Source organism: Schistocerca gregaria, chromosome 2, assembly GCF_023897955.1.
Source record: "Schistocerca gregaria isolate iqSchGreg1 chromosome 2, iqSchGreg1.2, whole genome shotgun sequence".
Taxonomy (NCBI): Eukaryota; Metazoa; Arthropoda; class Insecta; order Orthoptera; family Acrididae; genus Schistocerca; species Schistocerca gregaria.
The window spans coordinates 211,785,279-211,803,200 of NC_064921.1; the positions used below are offsets into that span (position 1 = coordinate 211,785,279).

The following is a 17,922-nucleotide window of genomic DNA, read 5'->3' on the forward strand; positions in this document are numbered from 1 at the left end:
AGATTCGATACCGAAATCGACAAGGCAGAGAGCCGACAAACTTAGCCACAAAAGCCCTATCGAATTGTTAAATGCTTGCAGTTACCTTCACATTATTCGCTCTAAAATCTGTTGATAATTTGCTGCAGGGCGGGGCGGGGTTATTTGCGATGCGTTGCGATTTAATTATTGAAGTCCACCTACGTCAGTATAGCGTCCATTCACCACACGTTTCTCTGCATTTGTAGGTACTATGTAGACGATGAGAAACGCAGCGTTGAAGAAAACCACCATCCGCGTAACTCCAGTAACAAGATAAACCTCTAAATCTCTATTAATAACGGGCAGTGGGTGCTTCCTCCTTTCATTGAAAATGTTAGTTTGTAGATACTGATGTTTTATTACTGTCCTTTTCATTTATTGTGTTACCAAGCGCACATTTATGTTGGTAGTATATCTACTACCCTTTCGTGCAGCTTATATCACACGTAAGACGGCCAGAAATGTTCTAAGTCCATCCCGAAATATTGCAAGATTCAGACTGTTGTAAAACGAGTTCACATTCGGCCCTTTTCAGTGCATTCTTGGAAAGAAGATGCTCGACAAAATGTTCTGTACATGCATACGGAATACGCCACGCACAATATTCACAAAGGCCGATAGTTTCACAAGAGGTTTATTCTGCTGCCAATATTACAAAACCTCTCAAAGTTCACCGAAATGTCCGTAATTGCATCTGCTAGGACGGTGATATAAACCTAGCGCGATTTAACCGTCATTTCTTCATCTTACAGATAATTTTTTCGGACGAATTTAACATGACCTTCTCGTCCGACGGCTAGTCCACGACTGACTGAATGCTGTCGCTCACAGGATATATAAATCTTCAAATAATGCGGGAAAGGCTCTTCTCTCATTGGTTTATCAACACGATCCTCCAATCAGATTAACATTTCATGATCAATTTCACACGCAAACCGATTTTCTCCAATCAGCATTTGTAGATGCATCTACGTCATTTCATATTGCAAAAACCCACAAAGTGTTCCACAAAACCAAATGAAACGAAAATCAAAAGAAAACTATGCTTAGAATTAAGTATCCTCTTACTAACTTTCTGGATGCCTTATTACAAAAGCAAACGCTCGTAGACATACGACATCCTCTAGTTCGGGGGAAATCACCTCTTTTCATGACATCCTTGTTACGTAACACTTGCTAGTTACGGATGGTGTAATACATTATAGAATTGAAATTTGACGTATGTCCCCACATACACACTCACATTCACTCTCACCTACTCCCACCCTAACAAAAAATATAAACATCAACTTGTAAATGCAAAATTATTAAGCGTTTAGAATTAAAATTCTGTAAATGTAACTTGTGCGCAATGAGAGTGCTGTTAGTATTTTCAAATGACAAAGAAACTTAAATTGTCATGATTCCTGTCAGAATTTGCTTTACTAAGTGTCGGTTAAGTACTTTTTTAATAAGTTTTTTATATCTTCAAAACTATTAAAGTTACTGCATGAAAATTTTACACACTGTTCGTCTAAATTATAAAAGTTCCTATACCAAATCTGAAAACAAACAGATCATATTTATCATAGTTATTTAGTTTCTTAAGCGACATCAATAAGTGATCTTAGTACGCTGCACACAGAGCAGTTCTCACAGTCGGCACACTGCGACAGATGGAATTACGACGCCAGCAGCCCACCACACAACGGCCGGACTGCAGGCATCATTGTCAGCCTCCAACACAGTTTGACCTAACGGAATAAACCTTACTGCAAAACTCTGCAGCCGAGTAAATAGCTGCGACGCTACATATTGTTCAAAAGCAGTGGCAGCAGCAACTGTTGTTGGAACCCACTCTGTCGCCATTAACAATGCCCGATACTAGTCTCCAATCCTAGCCCCAATGACTTCTTCAAGACCACTGTTTCATATTGTGCTACAGGGCTACCGCTGCTACCTCAGGCGCAGAAGACACGTTGAACAGACCGCTTTCGTACACGTACATCTATACCACTACTCTGCAGAGAGTCCATGGAATCGCTTTAGACTCTGTCGACCGTTTCACTCTTGTATAGCAAGTATTGAAAATGATCCCCTTTTTGCTTCCCTTGAGAGCACTAATTTTATTGCGATAGTGATTTCTCCCTTTGTATGTGTAGTGACACAGTATTTTGACATTCAGTGGAGAAAAACAGTGATTGAAATTCCGTGAAAATATCTCGTTTATGATATCCTTGATACTTTTTCCCCTATTTCGTGATAATACAAAATGAAATTCTCTTCTTTTCTCTTTTTCGATGTCCTCTGTCAGCCTTTTCTGGAAAGGATCTCATATATCACAGCATTTCTCCAGAAGTGGACGGAGAAGCATAGTGTAGGTATTCCATCAAAAAACATTAAACAAATAGAGTAATTTCAAAAAGTGGTAAAGGAGTATTGCTATTTGGGGAGCAAAATAACTGATGACGGCCGAAGTAGAGATGGCCGAAATGTAGACTGGCAATGGCAAGGAAAGCGTTTCTGAAGAAGAGAAACTTGGTAACATCGAGTATAGATTTAAGTGTAAGGAAGTCGTTTCTGAAAGTATTTGTACGGAGTCTAGCCATGTATGGAAGTGAAACATGGACGATAAGTAGGTTTGGACAAAAAGAGAATAGAAGCATTCGAAATGTGGTGCTACAGAAGAATGCTGAAGATTAGATTTGTAGATCACATAATTAGTAAGGAGGTATTGAATAGAATTGGCGAGAAGAGGAGTTTGCGGCACAACTTGACAAGAAGAAGGGATCGGTTGGTAGGACATGTTCTGAGGCATCAAGGGATCACAAATTTAGCATTAGAGGGCATTGTGGAGAGTAAAAATAATAGAGGGAGACCAATAGATGAATACACTTAGCAGATTCAGAAGGATGTAGGTTGCAGTAAGTACTGGGAGATGAAGAAGCTTGCACAGGATAGAGCAGCATGGAGAACTGCATCAAACCAGTCTCAGGCCAATTACAACATGTGTTACGTTTTCCAATTTTTCTGCCAATAAAATAGCCTTTGCTCGTCGTTCACCACAAGATATTTTATGTGACGGTTCCAGTGTAAGTTCTTTGTAATTGAAATGCCTTGGATAATTAGTTGATTATAGAACCCTCGAATTTGTGTTATTTATTGTTTAACCGAAATTCAACGGAATGTTTTTACTACTCATCCGAAGGAACTAATACATTTTCTTGTTTAGCGTTTATTTCCACTTTTCGCACCATGCTGGTATGTTGCTAATTGATTTTTATACGGGTATGGATTTTCTGGTGACTTTGCTAGACAATAAAACGCAGCACCGTCTGCAACCACTGTAAGAGCGCTGACCGGTTTCTATCCTGAATCGTTTATGTGAATTAAGAACAGCGGCCAGCCTGTACCAGTTCCTTGGGAAACCCCAGATATAATTCCGATTTGATTTCCCGTAAATTACTACGAACAGTTTCCTTCGCGACAGTAAATGACCAATCCAGGCACACAACGGGAACAGTAGACCACAGGCACGCAATTTGATTCGAAGCCGCTTGTGAAGTTCGGTGCCAAAAACTTCTGAAAATCCAGAAATATGGAATCAACCTCAAATGAGTTAGGCACTGACTATTTCTGAGAAGTTGGGTTACAAGAACGGTAACTTCTGAATCAGTGCTGGTTATGTGACTTTAGATCGTTTTCATAGAAGTTATTCATAATATTCAAACACAAAAAATTATCCCAAATCTTGCTACACAAGCGAATAGGGCAACTACTGTCATGGTCCCATGCAAACACAATTTCATTCCTGCCCATCTGCTATTCTGCCAAGTTTGCACGTAGCCATATATTTCTGTGCTGATTTCATACAACTGGCTGTCACGTACACAAAACTTCACTGTCGAGGCTTACGCCGTCAGTGGGCGTTCACATGACAATTCAGTGCCAATTCTACACTACCTGCTGAGCTCCAATGCCACCAGGATGGCCTAGGATGCCCTTTTAAAGGTGAGCTTACTGAGTTCTCGGTTTCTGTCGAAGCACGTGTCAGGACTCGACACGAGATCTATGCTGGCTGTGGTGACAAAGCTCGCCAGTACCCTTATACAAGATGCATCTGCGGCTTTTGACACAAAATTCTGCTGTCGCTCCCTACTCGCGAAGGTAGTTCGAACGGAGTCGTGACATGTCAGGGAAAAGGTTAGCTGGTCGCGTCTGGAGGTCATACTCTGTGGCAAACCACACGAGGGCGCCGTATGCATGAAAATTTGACACTCTTCATACCACACTAACGGCGGAATGTAAAGCTAGCTTTCAGGGTGTGTTACTTCAAACGCACAGAATTTTCCTTGTTCTAGCTGAATATAATGCATGGTTAATTGCTTTCCAGCAGCTCATTTATTTCGCTGCCGGTTCTCTCTTTGTCATTGTCCGTGTGCGAGTGTGAGTGTGTGTGTTTGTGTTGTGTACGCGCGAGAAAGGAAGAGAGAGAGAGAGAGAGAGAGAGAGAGAGAGAGAGAGAGAGAGTTAGTAGCGGCGCGCGAGCGATTGCGTGCCAGAGGGCTTGCGTGCGTGTGAATTGACTCTTGTAGGCAGTATGTTTAACTTCGTTAGCTGAAAAGGGAACTTATTAGTCGGCAGGGAAGTAATTTACCACTCATTTACTGTACTGCTCTGCGGTGCAGCGCCACGACGAAGTTTAAGGTTTATTTACTCAAATAACCATTTTACATCTTAAAAGAAGGAGAAGTTACAGGAGCAATTTAAGAAGCTAAAATTGTATTCTTCTTTATTGCAACAGTGAAGCGTAATAGAATGAGGATTTGAAATGTAGTTCATAAGTAGTCACAAAACATAGTGTTTACAAACAGGTTAAATATCTCAACATTTCCCTGTTGTCGTAATTGCGTATGAGTAAGTAGTTATTACGAAATAACACTCATTCCCTGACTTGGAGTGATTGCTTTGTAGCTGTGCTACATATTTTCTAATCGCTGCTTCCCACCGTTGTTACTTATTATATGTTGCCACAAACCGAATGAAGTTAATACGAACAGGATACGCAAATGACACAACGTAAACAGGGTTCTTTAATAAGCGGAAGGATAAGCTTAAGAGAATTACTGTGAACGGATTAGATGAAGTATTACACTCTGCCAAGTCGAAAGCAAATATTGTTAACGCAAAATTGAGGGGGCGGGAGTAAATGGATATAAGTAATTTTGATAAATTTGAAGTTAAAGTTCACACGGTTTCAGAATTGTCTTGCAATTGCAAAATGGAATTTTAGTTTTTTTGTACGTAATAGATTTAAAAATACTTTGGATCATTTCCCGGATGAATGTTGGAGTAACAGGTTAATACAAATGATCAATTTTATATCACGATTCGTAGAAATAAATATGCACTTGTATCCATTTGTTTTTATAATATTGTGAATTAAAGAGAAGGAGGTTTATTTTTATTTCTGTAATGCTTCATTAGCCGTTGTCTTCAATTTAGTTATCCTAAAATTGCTATTTAACGCTGTAACAAATCGATTATGTGGTGATACATGAACACAATGGCTTTGTCGCTTAAATAGTGTAAGAGATTGTAAACTAGTACTGTTTCACTCATTATCTCATTACTGAAAATATTTCGAATCAACTAGTTCACTTTTCTCTTAGTAAAATGTTCATTTTGATAACATGCAGCAAAAAAAATTAATATAATCGAACAAAAGGATCATGCATTTTGTTGATACAGCAACTAAAACAGTGTCGCAAATAAGAGGGCATTTGAAATCTGTTTCCAGAAACGCTTTCTCATCATCTGATTCAAGTTCCTCAAGTGGGGTCACGGCTAGTCGTTTTCTTGATTATCCATCTTCTTTGGAAAACGAGCGGATCAATTCATGATGGATTCGCGGCTTCAACAGAAGTAGGTCCTGAAGATTTTTTTTTCTAGGAAGTGTAACCTAGGGAGACGGATTGTACAGACAGTACAAGATGACAGTTGTGGAATTTTTCGGTTTTCTGCCAAGTTTTGTTAATCATATGTGAGAAACTCATATTCATCGTTGTACACTGGTTTATCGTGTAGGATTTATGGCGAATCCTTTTCAAAATGGGAGCACACCTTCTCTTACATATCTTTTACTGAATCTTTCAGTACTGAAGTCATTCGTTCCACCCTTAAGAAATTATCTTTCCTCATTGGAATGACTGCGAATATGCGTCTCGCTTTAGCTATAGTATCAATCGAGTCCATAGGATAAAAGATGTAGGTCGTGTTCTTCTTTTTCTTATTTACCACAAAATTTTAATCACAAACAGGAGATCGGCGATCCACTGTACTGATATTTGATTGGATGAAAATATAACTCCAAAACATTACTTTGTCTTTGTTCCTGTTTTCTCCCCCACTTGTATCATTGAAAACATCAATGTGTTTAACACTATATATATATATATATATATATATATATATATATATATATATATATATATATATATATCGACTATAACACACTCTGGTAAGAATAGAGTAGCAGGTAGTAAGGTCCTTTGTATATCAAAGAAAATGTCCTTGCGTATGTCTGAATTCTGGGTTAATTCTTTTGTTTTTGTTAGCATTCCTTGTCGTTTCATCTTGCCTCAAATATAGCTCTTTCACTCCGCCAGTGTTTTTCGTTTGTCTACGTTCGTCTGTCTTCAGAGAAGTCTAATCAGTATCACGATTTATAAGGTATCGATATAACGTTCATGTAGTCGAAAGTTAAAAGCAGTATTAAAAATATGCGTCTAACAATATTGTTTAATAGGTAATCTGTCGTTCTCGCTACAATACTCTCTGTAAAATTTATACGTTGTTTTCAAGATGAGTCATGTGCATAGGTACCACATGTTGAGATTGTCAGTACTGATATAGCGAATTTCAAACCGTGGAGAGAAAGCAATGCCAGTCCTTTTATGCCGACATTCATTAATTTCTTGTTAGTAATATCTAGAGTATTCAGAAAAAGGTACGTAACACTTTTAACACACATCAAAATAAATCTACTCACAATTTTGTTGGAGAATGTACTTTTTTCTCTTTGAAATGTGGGTTATAATGAAAGTGCTTAAGAAAGCAATTTAAAAATCACTTGAACACAATTTCCAATAGCCAAGGAATATTATTTGCAGTTTCTCAAGTGTGAAATATTCAGTACACTTGTGTCTGTATTGATTCTACAGTGGAATGAACAGTCACACTGTTCAACCTTCCGATGTACTCTTTCATTCCTCAGTCCCTTTGCAACCATTTTTCCCAGTTACTTGTTCTTCCTAAACGTTTTCCGCATTTCCTTTCAACTGTAAATTCTTCTCCTGAGGAGGTATTAGAGGTTTAGCGCCAACATATACCTCAACACTATATTTCCTGAAAACATTGGATACGCCTGAAAGTACAATCAGTTACTATTTTTCTCACACAACCTTTAACGAACAGAATATACATCTCATCAGACAAAAAATCAGTGAAAATTACTTATTTTCATCGCTCGTTGCGATATTTTCAAATTGCAGGAGTCAATAACATTCACTTTGATATTTCGAAACTTTGTGTACACAACAGCTTTACAACGAAGTCTGAAGAAACTTCTCGGTATAAAATTTGACTTTCTGGGGTCTCACAGTCATATTCGTTACCTTCATGACAAACATTTCCGTAAATGCCAGATCGGTGGTGTCTGCAAACTAATTCTTTGTTATCTTTCAGTTCCAGCCTTTTATTATTAAAAATGCAGTGGCTAACATCGTTTCGCCGACACTGCTATACAGAAGACGTTACTTATTTTCCCGACATTACTTACATCTTTTTTTCAGAGAAGTGTCGCCAGTGGCGAGTTTTGAGTAACAGCTGCAATTGTCTTGTTGCGGTCAGAATTGCGACAGAATTATTTGTATAAAAGTGAACGTGTAAGCCCTTCGCTGATGTTGCTGTGAGCCCACAGTAATTCTTGCTTTCTGAAAAATGTATTACTCCTGTAAAAGAATCTTTAGGTACTTCTATATCACGGCAGTAACTAAAATTCGCGTATGAAACGCATGATAAAATACTTAACGCTTCACGTGCTATCATTTACCAAAATTGGTTTCAGTATCTCGTTTGTGAAGCGCGATGCATTTATGAATCATGTGTTGTTTTTCTTTCGTGTGCGGAACTAAGTGCGCTATATACAGTGCACTTTTTGGGTCTTGTAGATAGAAACAGATCTCCTCTCAGGGTTAAGAAAAACTGATTGCATTAGGTACATTATATATGAATTTTTAACTACACATGCATCAACCGTACTTTCATAGCAACATACGTTTCTCATAGGAAAATATTGGAATTTTGTGCGGTTCGTTACCTAATTTGCAAACTACAACAACTACGATACTGAAATGACAGGTAGTATGAATCTGGGAGTGATGAGGACGAGTGTATACAAAATATGATCCTATAAGATTTTTATTTTGCATCAGGAGCATTACATTTTATAAACAATTAAGTTGAATAAAACTGCAGCAAATAAATTTACACAAGGCTATTTAACCACAGTTAAGTTTTTCCAGATTCTTAAATCACATACATTTAAGACTTGGCCCGGAGGCACTAAAAAAATTTACATTTTTTTCAATAAACGTTCGGGCGTGCAGCCACATAAAATTGACCACTGCTGCCGATATTTCGACTGTACACCACCCAGCGATCTTAAGAGTGAAGGCTCGACGGTATACAGTCTACATAGCAGCAGAAGAAGTGAAATTTATGCCGCTGCATGTCCGAAATTTTATGGGGCAGTCATTGCTCCAGGAAAATATGGAGATGCATGTTAACACCTACGTTGCCTACTTCCTAAACAAGTGTAATAGCAACAGACATTTTTAATACACTTAAAACATTTACATAAAATTTTAAGATTATAAAAGCTTTTGACTCAATCTTTTAAATTCAGAAAGAAAATGATAAAAGGGCAAAAATGCATATGCATTTGATTCACTGATTCTAACAAAAAAGAAGTGAAAGAGCTGAAAGTGAATCCATTGGTCGACATAAGGTAGCCAACTTGAGCTATGACCAAAAATCACACAGTTGCTTTATTCAACTCAGACTTTAAAACTCACACAGGATACACACTGAAATCATATAACAGAAATTATTTACAGACGACAGACTTTCTTTACCCTTGGAGTAGAAAACATACAGCAGAAGAAATTGTGTACATTTACCCACGCGTGCCTTAAAGTTAAGACAGGTCGAGGTAGTGTCAACGCCTACGCACTCGCAATAAAACCCATACACAGTTTCAAAAGAATCAATATTTACCCTTACTCAGGTAATAATGGAACTAGAACTTTGAAAAATGTCAGTTGTCTCACAACTGCATTTACAATAACTCAGGCATGTTCCCATTGCCAGGGATGTTGGTGCATATTAATACCACAGTCCAACATAACGGGCACTACCGAAAACTGCACACAGCTGAAGGCAAGAATCTAAAACTAATTTCAGTGATAATCGCTCAGTGAAAGAACAAGAGTTTTCGTGAATCTTATCCGACACTTAATTACATGCAAGACAAGATGCGTACCATTTACTCCGAGGCAGGACCTTGGTGAGATTAGGAATGCTGACACGACCACATCCACAGACCAAGGCAGCAGAGAAGGAAGCTGTGGCAACTCAGAAGATGCAACCCGCGACCTCAAGGACACAGGGAATCAGTGTTTCATAAAATGACGTAGACACGTTCTTGACAGTACACGATCACCGACCACAACACGGCAACCAGATCTGCGACCACGTCGAAAGATCCCTGTTAGCATCGAACCACCGGCAGAAAAATACCTTGCAAGTAATTAAATCTCTTCTAAGAGCTGCAAGGCTGACACCATAGAAGCTGTCGCAAGGGAACAAACAACAGGAAAGGTCAACGAGTGAGCGGAATCGATATGAGCACACCAATGGTATAGTTAGAAAATTCACAACGAAGCAGACGAATGGGACTGCAATATGCGTAAAAATGAAATTTTATTACCCAATATTTTCTTTAAACTCGTTTAGAGCATCTGGCAGACATGCAACATTCTACTCACAGTTCTGTCTCATGTGTTAACCACCGTTCTGTCTGTGAACGTTTCACACTTCAGGTTGTGACGTCAGAAGCGACAAAACTCCTGATTGGCGAGCACAGATTGAAATCCAGATCCCTAATGGGAAGTAGCACCAGAGCTAGGACAGAGAACATGTAAGCCTTCTGGAAGGAGGCAAGCTAGCCGTCGATGGAGACAGCTTGGGGATCGTCATCTGAAGCAGTGACTCTTATTCTGTCTGAGACAGGCCTTGTGGTAGCAGTGGAGATTTACAGCAATGACGTTTATAGCCACAGGCAGATGACCAACCTCCGTAATTATAAGCTCGTTAAGGCTGGGGATGTTGATTCGACATGGGCTGGTTTGGCTGCTACAGTACTGCAGTGATTTGCTGCAGAAGATGATTTAGCTGCTGGACGAGATCGGATAGCGTTTCCATATCTGTGTTGACAGTTTGCAGCAAGAAGGTGAGTTCGCTAGGAGTTGATTCGCCTGCCTCTACAATGCAGTTGAATGCCTTGCTGTTACGGATTACAGCATTATTGCTGGCATGACGGGAGACGCCAGTGATTGCCTATTCTGCTGCACTGTTCCTTTGTCGGCGAATTGTTGCAGGCGCTGACTGCTGGTATGCCTAGGACCGAGGGAGGGGCAGGGTGCGGCTCGCTGTCCGTCAGCACCTGATTCCTTGAGAGCTGTTGATTATTGTGCCTGTTGGTCTGGTAGAGACAACGGTTGACTCTAAGACGGCTTCGTCTTCTTGTCAGCCACCAATGCTGTGAACGACATACAAGGCTGCACCTGTGCCGCATGTCGGCAGTTTGAAGGTGTTGCCTTGTCGTGTCTCTTGTGAAAGCCACAATCCCTCTGTAACAACCAAGATGTGTTCCAACGCAGTTGGCGCACTTTGGAGTGTCGTGAAAATAGTAGTCTGTGCTCAGATGTAGATCTCTGTGTGGCGACTTGGGCGATTTTCCAGCAAGTGAAACACTGAGCTGAGCCAAGTTTGGCTTGTCTTCCACCCACTTTGACGTCAGACTCTTGTTGTAGTCTGAAGCCACCATAAGGAATAATGGTGTCTCAGAGTTGGTCTACGGTGATTTCCTATAGCTAACTATCGTGGTAGTGAATTCCCCATTAACAGGAATGCCCTCGATGTCCCTCTAGGAGAATTTGAATGGAAGCCAGTGCAGGGTGACCGGGAGTGGCTTTTCACAGATTGTTTCTTATGTGTAAAATGGCTTATTGTTATTTAAGTAGAACTTTAACATCCTGCGATGATTTTGTACCGATCCTTGCCCGCCAGTATGGTCCGGATTCACGAATATTGACGAAGCTCTTTGTAGAATATCGCTAGGGACCAGCCGTTGATCTACCTCATCAAAGTAGGAGATTTAGAAGTTTCGGTGGAAAATAAAGGATCTGTCAGCGCCGTGAGACTGTCTGAGGCGTCTTCTCTAGCCACGGCTTCGAAGGAGCTTCACATCTGCAGTGCCTGTACTACCTGCTGGCGAAAAGATTTAAAGATACGTTAAAGTGCCCAAAACATTGTACATAGATGTTAGTGACAGTACATGCTGTGGATTGCTGCGTTGGTGACATGGATCACTTGCGTTGGGCCACGTCTATGGCAGCTGCAGTACTGGATGTTCCGGGTGGGATATTCTTTACCAGCACTAACAGGAAGGCAAAGTCCAAAGTTCGAGAAAGTCGTGCATGTCGTAGTTAGTGTCCAACGCCGAGTCCCTTACCGGCTCTTGTCCACTTCGAGAGCCTGAGTCGTCGTAATGGGGCGGCCTACTGCGGTTTCTGTGCCACAGTCCGCGGGTCTCCGACCAACTGATTTTCGAAAGTCTTCGTTTCAAGTCGAGGTGGTATCGCTCGCGTCCGCTGTGCTTGATATATCGCACTACCCGACTATAATCAAGCCTTAGTGAGTGAACAGCCGGCTGTGACTGAAGTTAAAGCTCTCGTTCCATCCTTGTATACCCGTGGACTGCTCCATTTCGCATATGAGCACAGATACAAAAGTGCCAAGGCCAAGAACATTAAATAGATCTAAGCTTTGGTTAGAAATTCGATTGGTGCTGGGGTATCGATGGTTTACTGTAGTGAAGTCTATGCCAATCTGTTAAGGAAAGTGCCGAATTGTATTCTTTTTAAATTCTAGGTCTAAAGTCTCTTATTGCCTCGGTCTCTAAGCCACGTATAGGATGGTGGTGGCATAAGTTTTGACAGTTACTTCTAATCACCATCATCATCATCATTTAAGACTGATTATGCCTTTCAGCGTTCAGTCTGGGGTCCTTCTTATAAAATTCCTCCATGATCCCCTATTCAGTGCTAACATTGGTGCATCTTCTGATGTTAAGCCTATTACTTCAAAATCATTCTTAACCGAATCCAGGTATCTTCTCCTTGGTCTACCCCGACACCTCCTACCCTCTCCTCCTGAACCCATGAGTCTCTTGGGTAACCTTGCTTCTCCAATGCGTGTAACATGACCCTACCATCTAAGCCTGTTCGCCCTTACTGCTACATCTACAGAGTTCATTCCCAGTTTTTCTTTGATTTCCTCATTGCGGACACCCTCCTGCCATTGTTCCCATCTACTAGTACCAGCAGTCATCCTAGCTACTTTCATATCCGTAACCTCAACCTTATTGATAAGGTAACCTGAATCCACCCAGCTTTCGCTTCCATACAACAAAGTTGGTCGAAAGATTGAACGGTGCACAGATAACTTAGTCTTGGTACTGACTTCCTTCTTGTAGAAGAGAGCAGATCGTAGCTGAGTGCTCACTGCATTCGTTTTGCTACATTTCGCTTCCAGTTCTTTCACTATGTTGTCATCCTGTAAGAATATGCATCCTAAGTACGTGAAACCGTCCACCTGTTCTAACTTTGTTCCTCCTATTTGGCACTCAATCCGTTTATATCTCTTTCCCACTGACATTAGTTTCGTTTTGGAGGTGCTAATCTTCATACCATAGTCCTTACGTTTCTGATCTAGCTCTGAAATATTACTTTGCAAACTTTCTATCGAATCTGCCACCACAACTAAGTCATCCGCGTATGCGAGACTGCTTATTTTGTGTTCACGTGTCTTAATCTCACCCAGCCAGTCTATTGTTTTCAACATATGATCCATAAATAATATGAACAACAGTGGAGACAGGTTGCAGCCTTGTCTTACCACTGAAACTACTCTGAACCATGAACTCAATTTACCATTAAATAACTACTGCTTGACTATCTATGTAAAGACCTTTAACTGCTTGCAAAAGTTTACCTACTATTCCATAATCTCGTACAACAGACAATAACTTCCTCCTAGGAATCCGGTCATATGCCTTTTCTAGATTTATAAAGCATAGATACAATTCCCTGTTCCACTCGTAACACTTCTCCATTATTTACCGTAAGCTAAAGATCTTGTCCTGACAACCTTTAAGAAGCCTAAACCTGAGAAGATTTTACTCGCAATAGTGATTAAAGAGATACCTCTCTAGTTGTTACAATCTTTTCTGTTTCCATGTTTAAAGATTGGTGTGATTACTGCTTTCGTCCAGTCTGTCGGAACACGTCTCGACTCCCACGCCATTTCAATTATCCTGTGTAGCCATTTAAGACCTGACATTTGACTGTATTTGATGAGTTCCGACTTAATTCATCCACCCCAGCCGCTTTATTGCCCTGCAATCTATTGACCATTTTCTCCACTTCCTCAAATGTGATCCTATTTCCATCATCATTCCTATCGCATTGTACATCGAAATGTGAAACATTACTGGTCGTATTTTCACCTACATTGAGCAATTCTTCAAAATATTCCCTCCATCTGCCCAAGGCATCCACAAGATTCACCAGCAGTTTTCCTGACCTGTCCAAAATACTTGTTATTTCCTTCTTACCTCCCTTTCAAGACTGCCAATTACAGTCCAGAATCGTTTTCCAGCAGCTTGGCCCAAAGTCTCCAACCTGTTTCCAAAGTCTTCCCAAGATTTCTTCTTGGATGCTGCAATTATCTGTTTAGCTTTGTTTCTTTCTTCAACATAACTTTCTCTGTCTACCTGAGTTATAGTATGTAGCCATTTTTGATACGCTTTCTTTTTCCTTTTACAGGCTGCCTTGACTGTGTCATTCCACCAGGCTGTTTGCTTCAACCTACCTTTACACACCACTGTTCGAAGACATTCTTTAGCCACTTCTATTACTGTGTCCCTGTACCTTGTCCATTCCTTTTCCAATGACTGTAATTGACTACATTCAACTAACTGGTACCTTTCTGAGATCACTGTTATGTACTTGTGCCTGATTCCCTTATTCTGAAGTTTCTCCCCTCTTATCCTCCTACATATGGACCTGACCTCCTGCACTTTCCGCCTCACAACACCAATTTCACTGCAGATTAAATAGTGATCAGCGTCATCAAAGAATCCCCTGAACACACGTGTTTCCCTCACAGCATTCCCCAATTAATAATCTGTTAGTATATAGTCAGTGGCAGATCTGGTTCCCCTGCCTTCCCAAGTATACCGGTGAATGTTCTTATGTTTAAAAAAGGAGTTTGTGATTGTTAAGACCATACTGGCACAGAAATGGAAAATTATTATTTGTTAAGAGGATTTTTATGGAAGTCCAGAGCACCTATTCAGGAACTGGACGATATCTGGGGTTCCGCTCCGTTGTCTGGAAGTGTTATTAGCTATGCTGAATACCGGATATCTGATTCTTTGAGGCACACACAAGTGGGGCAGTGACACGTCGGTGTAGCTCATACGAAACCGGAACCAGTATGTCAAAGAACTTCTGTTGAAGGTTTTCGACAAAGTAATCGTGACTTCTTTTCGGTAAATTTAAAGATCGATATTGGAAGTAAAGTTAAAGAGTTGTTTCCCGTTCCTGTTGGCCTCCATTTCGTCTCCAGATTTAGCCATAACGTTACGGAGCGGAACCCCAGAAATCGTCCAGTTCCTGAATAGATGCTCTGGATTTCCATAAAAATCCTCTTAACAAATAATAATTTTCCATTCAACTTCATTGCTACCAGTAGTACGTCTTGAAACATTCTGTGTTACTTCACGGTATTCCAGTTTTGTATTTACATTATGTAGCAAGCTACAGAGGTTCACTTCTGCTTTTGCAGTCGTATAATAGGAGGTTCTTTCTCTTTATTAGTGACCTTGTCCTGAATATTAGCATTTTATTGATCATAATATGTTGTAAATGGTGACATCGTCACAGGTACGTTACGGTCGCAGTACTGTCATTCTGCTGTTCACACTGACGTGCAATTCGCACCCAAGAATTTTATGTATATATATCGTATACTAATGTGGACATGTGCGGTCGACACAGAAAGTGTATGTATCTAGGTCTACAAATATTATTATCTTTCGTTGTGACACTGTCGTCGTTACTTTTGCATCAAACAAACGCTGTCACTCATCAGTCAAATATTTATCCTCTCAGTGCCATACCCATGACGAAACTAAGTATAAACTATCTTGCTCGTCACTTTATTACAGGATACTGCATCGAATGTTACTCATTAAGAACACCGTTACGTCTGAGCTCGGAGTATGCACAGTTGAAACGTCCCCTTAGAAAAATTGTACAAGACTGTGCTTAAACTGACACACAATATTTTTAGCGCAACGGAATCTGACTTTCAATAATCCCTACAAAAGAATGGCCCTGACCAAGAATAACCTATGCCTTTCACAAATCACTTACCTCACAAAAATCTTCGTTACTCGCACTACTGCAATACAGCGAGCGCCACTGCTGCCAGCTAAATAAGAGATTCTAACTACTGAAGGCACTAACTGCTGATAGGTATAGTTAGCAAATGAAAGATTTTAATGGAGAACAAACAATGTATTTACATTAATAGTGTTCAGAGGTCATAATATATACAGCAGTTCATGACATCCAGTCTTACAAATTTCAAAACTCCGCCATCTCTCTCCCCACATCCACCACTGCTGGTGGCTCACCTCCAACTGCGCAACGCTACGCGCTGTTAACATCCAGCTGCCAAACACTACAATGGCAGACAACAATGCAAACTAGCCACAGACTTCACACAGCACAGCCAGCGATTTTCATACAGAGCGCTATGTGGCGTTACCAATATAAAAACCTAAACAGCCCACTTACACAGTGATTGAAACTCAACTGCACTGATAGGCTGCTGCACGTAACTTCATACCATCAATCATTTCATGGGCAATTGGATGTGATAACTCGAAAAATCTGATGGAAAAACCATTCACACGATCCCGTAGATAGCAAGGGTAGGTATGTGGGACAGCTATGGTATAGGCAGCCTAACATCTCATTCATGGAATTCGCAAACAACAATAATGTACGATAATGGGAAAGAAAACTGAGAATTTTTAAATGGCGATCATATTGACTTTCGGAATGGAAACGGTGCCACGGTGTCAATTTTGACGTTGCGCCTGATAAGGGAAGAAAATCTTAAGGAATATAAAGACACGTTCATAGGATTTCTCGAGCTCGAGAGAGGTTTCGACAATGTACAATCGTGCAAGATGTTCTAAAATGTGAAAAAAGGGAAAAAATGGTAATATACAATACGTACAGGAACGAAAATAGAAAAATCAACATGGAAGAAAGAAACGAAGAGCTTAGATTAAAAAAGAGTATGAAACAAGGACGCTGTCTTTCTGCCGTACTTATCCTTGTGTTTCTCGTAGAAGCATAAATGGAAGTAAAAGGAAGGTACAAATATGCTACTAAAATTCAAGATGAAAGGATTTCAACGATAAGATTTGCTGATGACATTGATTGTCTTCACTGAAAGGGAAGAATAATTATACGACTTGTTGGATCGGATGAACATTCTAACGAGTACATAATATCGATGAGATTTTGCCGAACTGAGCTTGTTCCTTGCCAAGTTGTTCGCTTTAGTTCTTCTGTTCACATATAAGAATAAATTCTATGTAAACGCAGAACGATAGGTCAAGATGTCTGTTCAGGTTCTTAACAGGTTTACCACTCCCGACAAGTCTTCTCGAAGAAGAATCCCGCCCACGCCGGCGAAACGCCTCTACTTGGAGGGCCAGAGAGCAGAAAATGAAGGCGAACTCACTGCGCTTGAAAACTGCAGATTTTCAGCCTGCAGAGGAAATCCCGACAAAAAGCGGGCAGGTCAGCGGGTCTCGAGAGAGCAGTTTCATAACCCGACTACTCCATCTTGAGGGTGGTGTTCCTTCGCGGAGAATTTCGACAAGAGAACTCTTAAAGTCCGGGAAGTAAAACCAAACTCTAAATGCGCGATAAAGGAGTCCGAAATGCTGTACTTCAAGGCTTGTTTCAGCCCTTACTGTCGGCATCCACATGTTAAGTCAAATATCAGATACGAGAGTCGGCTTTCTATATATTTTAATATACAGCAGCAGTGTGAATGTAAATATTTGTATATTTGTGCTCACAGTGATCAGAAATGTTTCAGTGCTTAACATGTAATTATAATCTTCGTATCATCAAATGTATATGCCCGTGGGGCTGCTCAGACTACTCACCAATACAAGAACCGTGAAAGTATTAACAGAAACGTTGCATATGTACAGACGCGAAGAAATAGAAATGAAATAGTCCGATTGGTTCTTTATGTGTAATGATCGAAGTACAACTTTTTACAAAGAAAGGAACAGATATACGAGTCAGGCTGATTATTTTCTGGGGTGGATATTAAAATTTCCCCTTTGATTATCACTTACGGGTTTCCCACAGAACGATGAGCGACTGCAATCGTAGGGAAAGATCAGTTAGGGGAACG

At 40.3% G+C, this 17,922-nt stretch overlaps 1 protein-coding gene across 1 annotated transcript in view; it reads left to right on the top strand.

The window, feature by feature from the left end:
* Nucleotides 1-17,922, top strand: part of LOC126335702 (Down syndrome cell adhesion molecule-like protein Dscam2) — a 1,471,118-nt gene that overhangs the window by 788,347 nt on the left and 664,849 nt on the right. The gene's annotated exons all lie outside the window — the stretch shown is intronic.